The 13,712-nt window shown below is 33.2% G+C and overlaps 1 protein-coding gene across 2 annotated transcripts in view; it reads right to left on the bottom strand.

The window, feature by feature from the left end:
• Positions 1-13,712, bottom strand: part of LOC127859042 (failed axon connections homolog) — a 141,423-nt gene that overhangs the window by 38,371 nt on the left and 89,340 nt on the right. The window lies entirely within an intron of this gene.

Genomic DNA, 13,712 nt, shown 5'->3' with positions numbered 1-13,712 from the left:
TAATGATAAAAAGGTAAACAAAACAAAGCAGTGTAAATTATTTTTACGTAAAAAAAGCATTATAAAAAGTGTATTATACGGAGTAGCGTTGTTACACGGGAGCATTCATTCGATGCTTTGAACAGATTATCGTTGAATTAATTGCGCACAGCTGTAAATGTTTCGTTCGATTCTGATTTGAGCATTATTTGTAATCCGAATTTCGGAAACACGCTTCCAAATTTGAATGCTAACGCGACAATAAAAAAGTATAGCGTCAAATAAAAAGTGCTTTATCCTTTGTCTCAATAAAAAGCGCGCGAAAATTATACAGACATGTAGAACGTCGCATGGAAAGTATGGGTGTATTTTGTGTTGTATAAAATCGGGAACATCACGTCAGCTGAATTACGCGTGTTCAGTGGGAAAAACGCCCCGGTTGGACGTTATTTCATCACATCTTTGAATAGTAACAATTGCAAAAATGTATTTGATACTTAAGAAAATTTGCAAATGTTTGTGTTTCTTATTATTCTTGAGCACATTTATAGTAAATATTTACCAGAATTTGCTTTAAAATTGGAATTTATTGGATTATTTGGTAATTGGCAAGTTATAATTTTGGTACAAGTTAGCAATATATTGCGATATATTGCAATACGGGTTTTTGAACTGACAATATATTGCAATACGGTTTTTGGCGTATTGTTGCAGCACTATTATTTATACATAAATTTACTATGCCATGCAGTTAATTTTTAGGTGTGTGGCTTTAAGTCATTTACAAAGTTGAGCATATATAATCATTTTTCTACAAATAAATCATCCTCTGAAGCCCCCACTGAGATTCAAACTCAGACCTCTTTCCTCTGTGAAGGAAAGTATTCTATCTTGAAATACAAGGGCATGTAAGAGGAAAGTTAGCTATTTTAAATCTATCAACAAATAGATTTGAACAATATTTATATGTTATTAAAATATGCAAACATCCCATAAGTTTATTTTTCACATGACCTTCAAAACAGAACAGACATCTCTGAATCTGCAATACATTACATTCTTAAGTGTTACATGTAACAAGGTAAATGTTACGACTAACAACAGACGACACACAAAAGGCGATCACAAAATCCAGAGTTTAAAAGAATTTACGATACACGAGATACGTATTTCATACTTAACAAGAGCGAAGGAGTCATAAAAAAACTTAATTTATTATTAACAACCAATTACCTCAATTTTAACTTAAACCCAATGCTTTAAACAATAAAGTTACAATGATATGAACTTCCATTTTCTGTTCTTCCTTCCCTTTCTCAAATTTTATTTAAAACCACACTATTTTTTAATTATAAAAGTATAAAATGCTAACCATTCTGACCTTAAACACAATATAGGAAACCGTACATCCAACTTGTCGTCATTAAAGTCCAGAGTTTACATGAAATTATGTTACACGAGATATGTATTTCATACTACACTACGCGACCCGTTATTTTTTCCGCGATTCTCGCATCACCGCATGTACATGTAACATATATTATGTATACACTTACATTATACATTGCAATAATAAAGCTTTTGTTGTTGTTGTATACAATGGACGTATTAGCTAAAATACTCCCGTTCCGACATGAATTTGATGAAGTAATGTCGGAAGCTTTAACGGCTCCAAATTAATATAACAGCGCAGAATGATCATGCAATAATTATTGAACATAACATGTAAACATTATTTAAATATATTCCAGGCCCAAATACACTACCACTTTTCAAATTCCATATTGTTGCCATATACATGTAGCACTGTCTAAATTGAAAGTTGCATAGTGTTTCGTCATTGGTCGGTTATAAATACCTTGTTTCTCTATACATGGTATTTGATTTAGACAAAACTAATAATTTGGTAATTTACGAGAAATATGATATAAGCTTTTTAAATACGCTCGTCCCGAATTATGCACTGTACTCTTTACACTTCTGAAAAATGGCGTAGTCATATGGTTGTGTTAATGAAATTCTCAGACATATTTACTAGGGCTGCAACAATATACCGGTATATCGGTATATATCGCAATACGCAATCCGCATATTGTATTGCGATATGATTTTCATCATACCGGTACGAAAATTTTACAAAAATTCATTCACATTTCGTCCAGAAAAGCCATCCGAAATAATGATAAAAAGGTAAACAAAACAAAGCAGTGTAAATTATTTTTACGTAAAAAAAGCATTATAAAAAGTGTATTATACGGAGTAGCGTTGTTACACGGGAGCATTCATTCGATGCTTTGAACAGATTATCGTTGAATTAATTGCGCACAGCTGTAAATGTTTCGTTCGATTCTGATTTGAGCATTATTTGTAATCCGAATTTCGGAAACACGCTTCCAAATTTGAATGCTAACGCGACAATAAAAAAGTATAGCGTCAAATAAAAAGTGCTTTATCCTTTGTCTCAATAAAAAGCGCGCGAAAATTATACAGACATGTAGAACGTCGCATGGAAAGTATGGGTGTATTTTGTGTTGTATAAAATCGGGAACATCACGTCAGCTGAATTACGCGTGTTCAGTGGGAAAAACGCCCCGGTTGGACGTTATTTCATCACATCTTTGAATAGTAACAATTGCAAAAATGTATTTGATACTTAAGAAAATTTGCAAATGTTTGTGTTTCTTATTATTCTTGAGCACATTTATAGTAAATATTTACCAGAATTTGCTTTAAAATTGGAATTTATTGGATTATTTGGTAATTGGCAAGTTATAATTTTGGTACAAGTTAGCAATATATTGCGATATATTGCAATACGGGTTTTTGAACTGACAATATATTGCAATACGGTTTTTGGCGTATTGTTGCAGCACTAATATTTACCGATATAAATGTGACGAATCACATGAAATCGCGGTGATTTTCCACTCAAAAAGCAAACTGTCCGCCTTGACTCCGCAAATTAGGCAACAATCACGGGTCTCGTAGTGTATACATTGTATATACAGAAGCGAAGGAGTCATAAAAAAACTAAATTTAGTATTAACGACACGCTTACATGTACATCAATTTTAACTTTAATCCTTTGCTCAAAACAATAAAGTTACAAAGATATGAACCTCCAATTTTGGTCATCCTTCTCTTTCTCAAAATTTATTAAAAACCACACTATTTTTTTTTAAATTTGTGTATCAAATGCTAACCATTCTTACCTAAAACATGATTAAGGAAACCGAAATCTTTACGCAGCGAGTTATTTATTCTTATGGAAGATTAAATTATGCATGACAAAAATACAATCGGAAATATTTTACAATCTTTTGATGCTTTAAAAAATATTTTACTGTTAAATAAAATAACACGTCTGACTTGTCGTCATTAAAATCCAGAGTTTTAATGAAATTACGTTACACAAGATTAGGGCTGCAACAATATACCGGTATATCGGTATATATCGCAATACGCAATCCGCATATTGTATTGCGATATGATTTTCATCATACCGGTACGAAAATTTTACAAAAATTCATTCACATTTCGTCCAGAAAAGCCATCCGAAATAATGATAAAAAGGTAAACAAAACAAAGCAGTGTAAATTATTTTTACGTAAAAAAAGCATTATAAAAAGTGTATTATACGGAGTAGCGTTGTTACACGGGAGCATTCATTCGATGCTTTGAACAGATTATCGTTGAATTAATTGCGCACAGCTGTAAATGTTTCGTTCGATTCTGATTTGAGCATTATTTGTAATCCGAATTTCGGAAACACGCTTCCAAATTTGAATGCTAACGCGACAATAAAAAAGTATAGCGTCAAATAAAAAGTGCTTTATCCTTTGTCTCAATAAAAAGCGCGCGAAAATTATACAGACATGTAGAACGTCGCATGGAAAGTATGGGTGTATTTTGTGTTGTATAAAATCGGGAACATCACGTCAGCTGAATTACGCGTGTTCAGTGGGAAAAACGCCCCGGTTGGACGTTATTTCATCACATCTTTGAATAGTAACAATTGCAAAAATGTATTTGATACTTAAGAAAATTTGCAAATGTTTGTGTTTCTTATTATTCTTGAGCACATTTATAGTAAATATTTACCAGAATTTGCTTTAAAATTGGAATTTATTGGATTATTTGGTAATTGGCAAGTTATAATTTTGGTACAAGTTAGCAATATATTGCGATATATTGCAATACGGGTTTTTGAACTGACAATATATTGCAATACGGTTTTTGGCGTATTGTTGCAGCACTAATATTTACCGATATAAATGTGACGAATCACATGAAATCGCGGTGATTTTCCACTCAAAAAGCAAACTGTCCGCCTTGACTCCGCAAATTAGGCAACAATCACGGGTCTCGTAGTGTATACATTGTATATACAGAAGCGAAGGAGTCATAAAAAAACTAAATTTAGTATTAACGACACGCTTACATGTACATCAATTTTAACTTTAATCCTTTGCTCAAAACAATAAAGTTACAAAGATATGAACCTCCAATTTTGGTCATCCTTCTCTTTCTCAAAATTTATTAAAAACCACACTATTTTTTTTTAAATTTGTGTATCAAATGCTAACCATTCTTACCTAAAACATGATTAAGGAAACCGAAATCTTTACGCAGCGAGTTATTTATTCTTATGGAAGATTAAATTATGCATGACAAAAATACAATCGGAAATATTTTACAATCTTTTGATGCTTTAAAAAATATTTTACTGTTAAATAAAATAACACGTCTGACTTGTCGTCATTAAAATCCAGAGTTTTAATGAAATTACGTTACACAAGATACGCATTTCATACCATATTAGAGCAAAGGAGACATAAAGAACTAAATTTAGTATAAGCAACACGCTTACCTAAATTTAAACTTTAATCCAATTCTAAAAACAATAAAGTTGCAAGATACAGTAACATGCACGCACTTCCATTTTCTGTGATTTTTTTGCGTTCCATTTCTCAAAATTTATTTACAACCACACTAATTCTTAATTACATTTGTATACAATGCTTAACATAACAAAGTCGTAATCCTGTCGCTGTAAGTTATTTTATTCCTATGAAAATTTAAATTATGCATGGCAAACACAAAATCCAAAATAATTTTGGATTCTTTCTATGCTTTAAAACATATTTAACTGCACGACTGACTTGTAGTCATTAAAATCCAGAGTTTAAATGAAAATACGCCACACGAGATATAGCTGTATTTCATATCAATTCATGTGTGCTGAACAAAGGGGCAATTATACACTAGGCTTACAATGCTCAAACCAAAAGGTTCCAAATTGTTGCAAACAAATAAATTAAACATTCACATTTATCAATTATAATTACAAGCTATTTGTTTTTGTACTGCTATAAAATGTGGTGTGGTCAACCTATGAGAGAATCAGGTGAACCACTGCCCTAATCAGAAATCAGTCTGAATTAATGTTACTCAGCTTTACATATTCTACTAATTATTAATTAAATAAAAAAATTAAATCTTGACAGAACCTTGTCAAGTTGACGATGCTTATAATTTGAGAAGTTAATGATTTATAATCATCGAGGGGGGTATTCCAGACGTAAAACATTGCATCATTACATGGAAAACAGCTGCACAACTGTATGCGAAAAGGTAAAACAGTATATTCTATCGAGAACTAACTTGCATAGCAACGTCCGAAATGTGCAAACTCCGACATCTATTTCGATATTTATAAATTCAAGATGTAACGTTAACTGAACTGTTGTACAGAAATCAAACTATAAAACTTGTGTTTTGATAAAAAAATAAGCAAAGCAAACCAAAAAAACTTACCCTTTTAACGGCAAAACAATTAATTTATCCAATATTCAACACATGTATTTCCTAGTCCAAATAATTAGACGTAAGCTACCCCGCTTACAGCAAGGGTGTTAAATTGGTTTATGGACGTTTCGTGCCACTACCAGTTCGTGCCACTGATATTTGTGTTGAAAAGGGGTAGACGTTTCGTCCCACTGATAACATATAGGCGGATAGGTGTGAATAATGCCGTATAGGTGTGAATGATATTGGGGTGTATATAAATTTAGAAAATTACAACTATGTTGACATTTATAATTATTAATAACAAACAAATAAAATGATTTATCGTTAGTATACTAATATTTGTAAATAGTGTATTATATGCGATGAATATAAAGCATAAAGTGTTGTTATGTTTTATGAATCATGTTTATGTGCTTGTAATAATAAAATAAAATGATTTATTGTTAGTATAAAAACATGTGTGCATAGTTCATTGTGTTTAATAAATATAAAACATGAAATGCTGTTATTTTCTATGCTTCAATTGAATGTATTATATACATAAATAATAATATATAACATGAATGAACAATAATACAATTTAAAATAAAGTTGGTCTTTTTCTTTAAAGAGTTAGCTTATGCTTTACCATCGACTTACAAACTTTCAATTAGCCGTATGTGTCTACGTAATTAGCAAACAATTAATTACCGGCCTTCAATTTACCGACACGGGCCTTTAATGGCCAATTAGTTACCAATTAGTAAACAACTCACCTCTTTAATTATCATACAAACTGTGTAATTCACCGAAAGAGTAAATAAAGTCAGTTGAACACACAGTATATAATACGTGTGTTGTTCGTTGAATTCACAAAACCAGTAATGGCTTGCGAATATCCTTGTGTGTACTGTGCACGGAATGTTGGGGAAGAAGATAAAGCCATCTCATGCGATGAACGTGAAAGATGGCAGCATCTGTCGTGTGAGACTGGTGTCAGTCTCCGACAGAATCGAAAAAATGATGAAAGGGAATGTCGTCGTTACGTGGAAATGCTGCGAATGTAGCCGACTAGTGGAAGTTCCACCAGAGGTACCGGCGATAGTGGATTTCCCGATAGATGTAACGCCAGAGGTACCGGAGATAGTGGAGATCCCTATGGATGTAATTTTCAATTGATAGTTATAATTTAAATATGCTATTATAAAAACTAATATATCATATTTTCATTGGATAGTTATAATTTAAATATTTTTATATGAAACCAATAAACATCATAGTTCACAACATATTTATTTTTTCCAGGATGGCATCGCAGAATCAACGGTCGAGCAGGGCGTCCCGACTTAGGGTTTTACGTGCTAGTCCCCCTGTTGCGCCGTGAGGCAGAAACAGTGGATCTGACAATCCGACTTGTGTCGGAGCACGCCCTGACTCGGGTACACCGGAAAATCTTCAAAGAAGTGCACGGGCGACTCTTCGAGATCTGGGAGAAGTACGAAGACGATGACATGACAACTACTCAACTGCTGAGAGCGTGCAGCCATATCATCGGGCTGGGACCGAGCACAACCCAGGATGACATCCACGATGAGGACTTCTGAAATGCAATACATTGTATATATGATTTGTGTATGTATATGATATGATAGTTGCTGTTGTATTGGTGTTTCTATATTTGTGTACTTTTGTATATGTGTATTAAAACCATGTTTGAATATTTATGTAATCAATCTAGATATTAACATGTATGCATGCTTTATTTTCTGATATTGTTAATTTTTTTGTTTAAAATGTAGGTATCCATTCACTTCTGATGTTGTTAATGTCAATTTATTGCAAATGTTTGAATATATTTATGTAATAAATCTAGATATTGTTAAAATTTATGTATGCATTCACTTTTGATATGGTTAATGTCAATTAATTGAAAATGTTTTAATATATTTATGTAATGTATTGTTAATGTATTATATGAAGCATTTAAATTGACTCTTAAACAATCTAGAAATAAAATGTAAAAAATGTTATTTTCCCATTGAACAGATGTTACAATCAAAGGTGCGAAAGTTTCCTGTTATGATTTCACACCTATACGGTATTATTCACACCTACCCGCCTATATATTATCAGTGGGACGAAACGTCCAATGCCCTCCTACACAAATATCAGTGGCACGAACTGGTAGTGGCACGAAACGTCCAGCACCCGTTAAATTTATGATGAAACAGCGTATATAGCGGACCCTCTCGATTTTATTCGGCTTTGCATGCATACTTGAAATAAAATGGGTGTCAAAAACATTCATCGTTTGCTGTTAATTATCAACGAGGGAATTATGTATAATTATATGAAATGTTATTTACCTTAAATTATCAATTTATTAAAGATTCTTGAAAATCACGGTCGGTGTTACGCGGGTCATTTCGTATTTTGACATTAGGGCATCATGTTCAACTATTCAAAATCAGATTTTTTTTCACTGGGACGATGACGGCTTTGATTTAGACAGGCAGACAGATAGTTTATTCAGACTTATACAACAGTACATCGTCTTCAACTCAAATATATAAATTATTTTTAGACGAATTGTTAGGTGATTACACATATAGCAGTGATGATTCTGAGAATGTTGCCATGTTTCTTATCCGTGTAATCTAGAGTCCGTGGTTTGAGCATTTTTATCGCGGTGTTCAATAAAAGATATCTCAATAATCTTGTTTTTTGATAGATCTGTGGTTTTATTGCCCCTGTGTTCAGCACAAACCAATTGTCTCGTTATGATCAGATACTGTGCCGACCAATACTAAATAACACTATGGTGTCATACGCCACAGCAGGGACCTATACTTGTGATCATGGAGTCTAAGTGCAAGACTTAAAAAAGTATGTTGTTTCGCTTGCGGTTGTTAAAGCCAAAACGGGGCTCCCAGCTGGCACAGCTGCTGATATTCAGATCTGAATACTTAAACTTATTTAGACCTTATTCTTAACCGTTGCGCGTTTTACGATATCGGATTTTAGGCGGGAATAAAACTCAGTGAAACTATTCAATTTCTTACACAACATTAAGCATATTAACAGTTATTGAAATTAAAAATATCAGCGACATCTTTTTAAAGACTAAACACCTTTTCAAGTATCGAATTTAACATGTCAATAAAATATATTAATACCAAAAAAGGTTTCATTTAATATTGTTCACATTAAACCTTTAAATGAAAGTGTCGCTTTAACTATTTTCCGTGTCTTATTAAGCCGCGAATCGTTTGCTAAAAACAGTTAACAAAAAGGGCTACACGTTCTAATTCTTAATGAAATACAAAAATAAGTATAACATAATTAATAAAGTCCATAAACACACACAGCAAGATCAAAGTTTTAATGGAAAACTAATATGACATTCCACGTAAGTTATTATTTTCGTCTAAATCGAATACTATACATAGAGAAACAATGTATTTATAACCGACCAATGAGGTAACATTATGCAACTTTCAATTTACACAGTGCTATATGGCAACAATATGGAATTTGAACAGTGGTAGTGTTTTAAGGTCTGGACTATCATTACTTGTAAGTTTGTATAAACATTTTTCTAATGCAATTAGTAAAATAATGTTTATATTTTATGTTTAATAATTTATTGCATGATTATTCTGTGCTGTTATATGAATTTGATACCGTTAAAGCTTCCGACATGAATTCATGTCGGAACGATGCTATTGCAAAATAACGTTAAACGATATGAGGTCGATGTAAATCGACCTCATATTTATAGGAGTAATGTATTTCCATTCAAATTATGCCCTTGAACTTTAACGGTTGATTGCCGTTTCGTTCCACTATCAGTTCGTGCCACTTATATTTGTGTTGTTTATTTTTCAAGTTAAGTTTCGTAAGAAATAAATGTGTTTGAAAACTTTCTTGTATGGTAATGGTATATAAAATTCAACTCATCGGACAAATTCAAGAACACAATGACACTTACCAAGTTTTCTGAACAACCGTACACAGCGCAAAATGCGGGAGCCGCGTGATGTCTATTTCCATATCCACGGGTGTGTTTATGTCAAATGCTAGTGTTTTTCAATAGATCGTATACTTATCTAAAAAACGGCGAAGTAGCGTTCACTTTAATTATTTTGATGATGTTATTTTGTAAATACTTTCTCGCGTTCTTTTCGAACGCATTGGCAGCCATTTTGAATGTTGGTTGTATACTTCCGAAATTATGTGTTTTAATGACTCTCAAAAATGTTTTAAGTGCAGAAATTGTAGTTTTAAGTATCGATTTCTCGGATTTATTTTATATATTTTGTTCGCTTATTTGCGTTTAAATTTGATTGTTTGTTGTTTACTTGCGAACTATTTTTCATGTGTACGCTAGTGGATATGTAATCAGGTTACCATATTTACATCAATGAAATTTATCGTGTAAGTACCTATTATCGAACAGAACCTGATATCGGACGGTTTGTTTTGGTTCTATATGCGCATGCGCAAAAGTGCGCATGACGTCACATCCATAAACAAATGGTCATTTATGAAGTCCGTGACCTACTTGTCCACTAAGCTTGCAACAAATGCGCCGAAAACAGGTAAAAGAAATGCATTTATTGTTATTGACACGGTTTTATGTGTTTTTTGCTATTACTTTTTGAATGCATTTATCAAAACGTGCATTTCCATTTGCAATTTTGATTGCAGCAGACGTAGATTTTTTCGTCGAGTCCGGGTCACGTGACAGTCATGTAATAGTCATGTGACTTTGTTTTATTATCGCTCTTAGAGCTACAGCACAGTTCCGAAAAAATATTCCAGCTTTTCTTTCTTGACAATTGATCATCATAAAGTTAAGTTTGTTTTTCTTTTTCTTTTCAGTCTAAACCTAAGAAGATAATTAAACACAGAGGTCTTTACTCACCAACAGCTCTTCACAATGCATACCTAAATGTAAAAGACAGTGGCTTGCCAGTAAGAACTGTTGCAAAACAGTATGGTGTTCCCCATACTACACTATGGGACCGTGTGAAAGGGGTTATTGACCCTGAATGCCTCAAAACCGGACCAGCTCCAATCTTCTCTCAGGAAGAAGAGGTCAAACTAGTTGACCATGTCAAGACAATGGCTGCCCTTGGGTATGGTTATACCATCAGTGAAGTTGTAGCAAGTGCTACTAACTATGCAGTGTTCCTTGGTAAGAGGCCAAATGATAAACCTTTGTCTGTGAAATGGTTTAAGGGTTTCCAGCAGCGATGGCCTGAGTTGCGAGTTGTTCGTCCGAGGGCATTGTCCAACTACAGAGCTGAAGCCACATTAGAGGCCAATGTTCATGAATAGTTCAACAATTTGATGAGCATTGTTGAAAAACATGACCTCCACAACAAACCTGAGTGTGTCATAACATTCTTGAATTAACATCTGGCAAAGAAATAACAGATCCGGTAATTGAACAGAAACTAAGGGAAAGAGCTGAAACAACAAATGAACAGAAAAACAAGCAACAAACTGAACAAGCCAATAAACATTCGAAGCTTATGCCCACAAAAGAAACAGTTTCACAAACAAGGAACAAACAACTGGAAAAAAAAAACAATCAACAAAACAACACACTTACCCAGAGCCTGGACCCTCCCATCTGAACACTGATGTTGAATCGTCTGAAGATGAAGATGATGATGAAACTTGCTGTGTATGCAGCCGCTTTCAGCCAAAAGAACTTGCTAACTGCGTATCATTGATATTTGTGAAGTGGGCCAAGTGTGACTTTGATAACTGTAGCCACTGGGTGCACTTGCAGTTTTGCACAGCCACAAATGTTGTCAGGAGAAATGACCCGTTCTATTGTCCTTGCCACAATATTGCAGAGGAATAGACTTGTTTTTTTGTGTTCAAAGCTACATGCTTTTCTAATTTTGTTAATTTTTATGTTTCAATAAAAAATATTCAGTTTCATGTTTGTTTATATTCACTGGAGTAGTATTTATGAACTGTTCGGTAATAGGTCATGTTTACATCGGCCGCCATTTTGTTTTGTCTGCTAGAGGTGACAATAAACAAGGAATCATTGTTATGAATTCTTGACGGATATTTGCTTGAAAACTTTACAGATAAGTTGTTTAATGATTGAACTGTTAGTCATTTGTTAAAACAAATTGTTTTTGTTATTTTAAGTGTTGCAAATTTAACTTAATTTCTTAAGTGTTCGATAACTGGTTCGTCCACCATAACTGTTGTTTGTTTTTGTTTGTTTTGTTAATATTTTCTAAACGGGTTCAGCTATGTATGTTAAACACAATATGAACTTATTTATTAATTTGGGAATAAAATCGCAATATGTATTAATTAAAATCAAATTTGAAGTGTCTATCGCGTGAATTGCCTCCTTGGGTTGAATTGTGTTTGGGTTGCTATTAACGCTATTAACGCTTCCGGCGAGAACTCATTTTATAGCGATTGCGCAATAAAAAACACCACTTTTTCGTAAATTTATCAAAAACTGGACTTTTCCCAGATATGACGAATACGCCAAAAGGTAGATCGCATTCTGGTCCATATACATGTCAAATTTCAGCACAAGTGTTGGGCCAGTTTTCAAGACTCCCAAATCGCGGCTATAACCAGGAGCTTAACGAATTTTAGTCGCCATTATCATTCGTTCAATTGAACGTCATCAAATGATGACGTCAATATAGCACTCATTCCATACGAAGACAATTCAATATCACACAGCATTTATAACGTTTGGATTAGATGTCCAAAATGTAAATCCCATGTATTTAGACTGCCATAAAATATACACACATATATGTATGTGTATGCTAATATGTAATAATTACGTAATTATCATGCAAACTTTCATTTTAATACTGCATGCTTGTATTAAATTGTTTATTCATATTTGATAATGAATAATGATTCTTAGATTACTTTATACGTATGTTACTATTGTGCATGCTAACTTGTCATAGGTATTTAATTATTAGGTAAACCATGTTTTGGTTAAAACAACTGCATAATTATATTGTTTGGCATAGATAATGAATCATAATCTGTGGCTTACCTTGTTAATATGTTTATACTTGCATTTTGATATTTAAAAAATTTGAAATTATAATGTATAGCCGTATTTGTTCTAGAAAAGTGCATGTGTGTGTTGCATCATATGACTTTGTATTATTTAACTACTCAGTTTATTTTATATAATAATGCAATTACACTGTCTGTATTATGGGCTGGTGGCCTTTGACTGCAAATAAATATTCGTATTCGTATTCGTATTCGTACTAAACCGTACTGATCCGTACTAGTTCGTAACGACAACGTAGTCGTTCGTACCTTTTCGTAAGCCCAAAGATTTTCAAGGACTTATACGGATTGATACGAAGAGCTACGGAGCGGTACGGTAACGCTACGTATTAACTACGATCATTCCACGGCTTTACTACGGAAAGCCACGGTTTTTGAACGTTGTACTACGGATAGGCAGGAATTTGCACGATCTTGTACGATGTACTACATTTCAGCATGAAACAGAACGGACATGTACGGTCCACTACAATAAATTGCTACTGAAATACATTATTGAAATTATAAAGCAACCATACTTGTATTTTTATTGAGTTCACAATCATGAACCGCCAGCAAATTGCGATTGCGATAAATTTGTTACACTTGGATATTGATATGGCACAAAATGCAGAGGCCGTAGTCGAGCTGCTTGACGATATGCACAGAGGTAATAATGATTCAATATCGTATAACTAGTATAGATTTGTGCTAAAGGTTACGTATTTTGAAAATATTATAATTTGAACATAATAGTTATACAATTAATATTATTATTATTTGCAGATAAGTGTCTGCCTCATATGCCTTTTGAATCTTGCTCTTACTTTTACGTGATTTAATAATGGTTAAATTAATAGCCGACATAATTA

This window comes from Dreissena polymorpha, chromosome 14, assembly GCF_020536995.1.
Source record: "Dreissena polymorpha isolate Duluth1 chromosome 14, UMN_Dpol_1.0, whole genome shotgun sequence".
Lineage (NCBI taxonomy): Eukaryota > Metazoa > Mollusca > Bivalvia > Myida > Dreissenidae > Dreissena > Dreissena polymorpha.
Note: the sequence above shows the minus strand (reverse complement) of the source record. Positions and strands in the feature narration are given on the sequence as shown.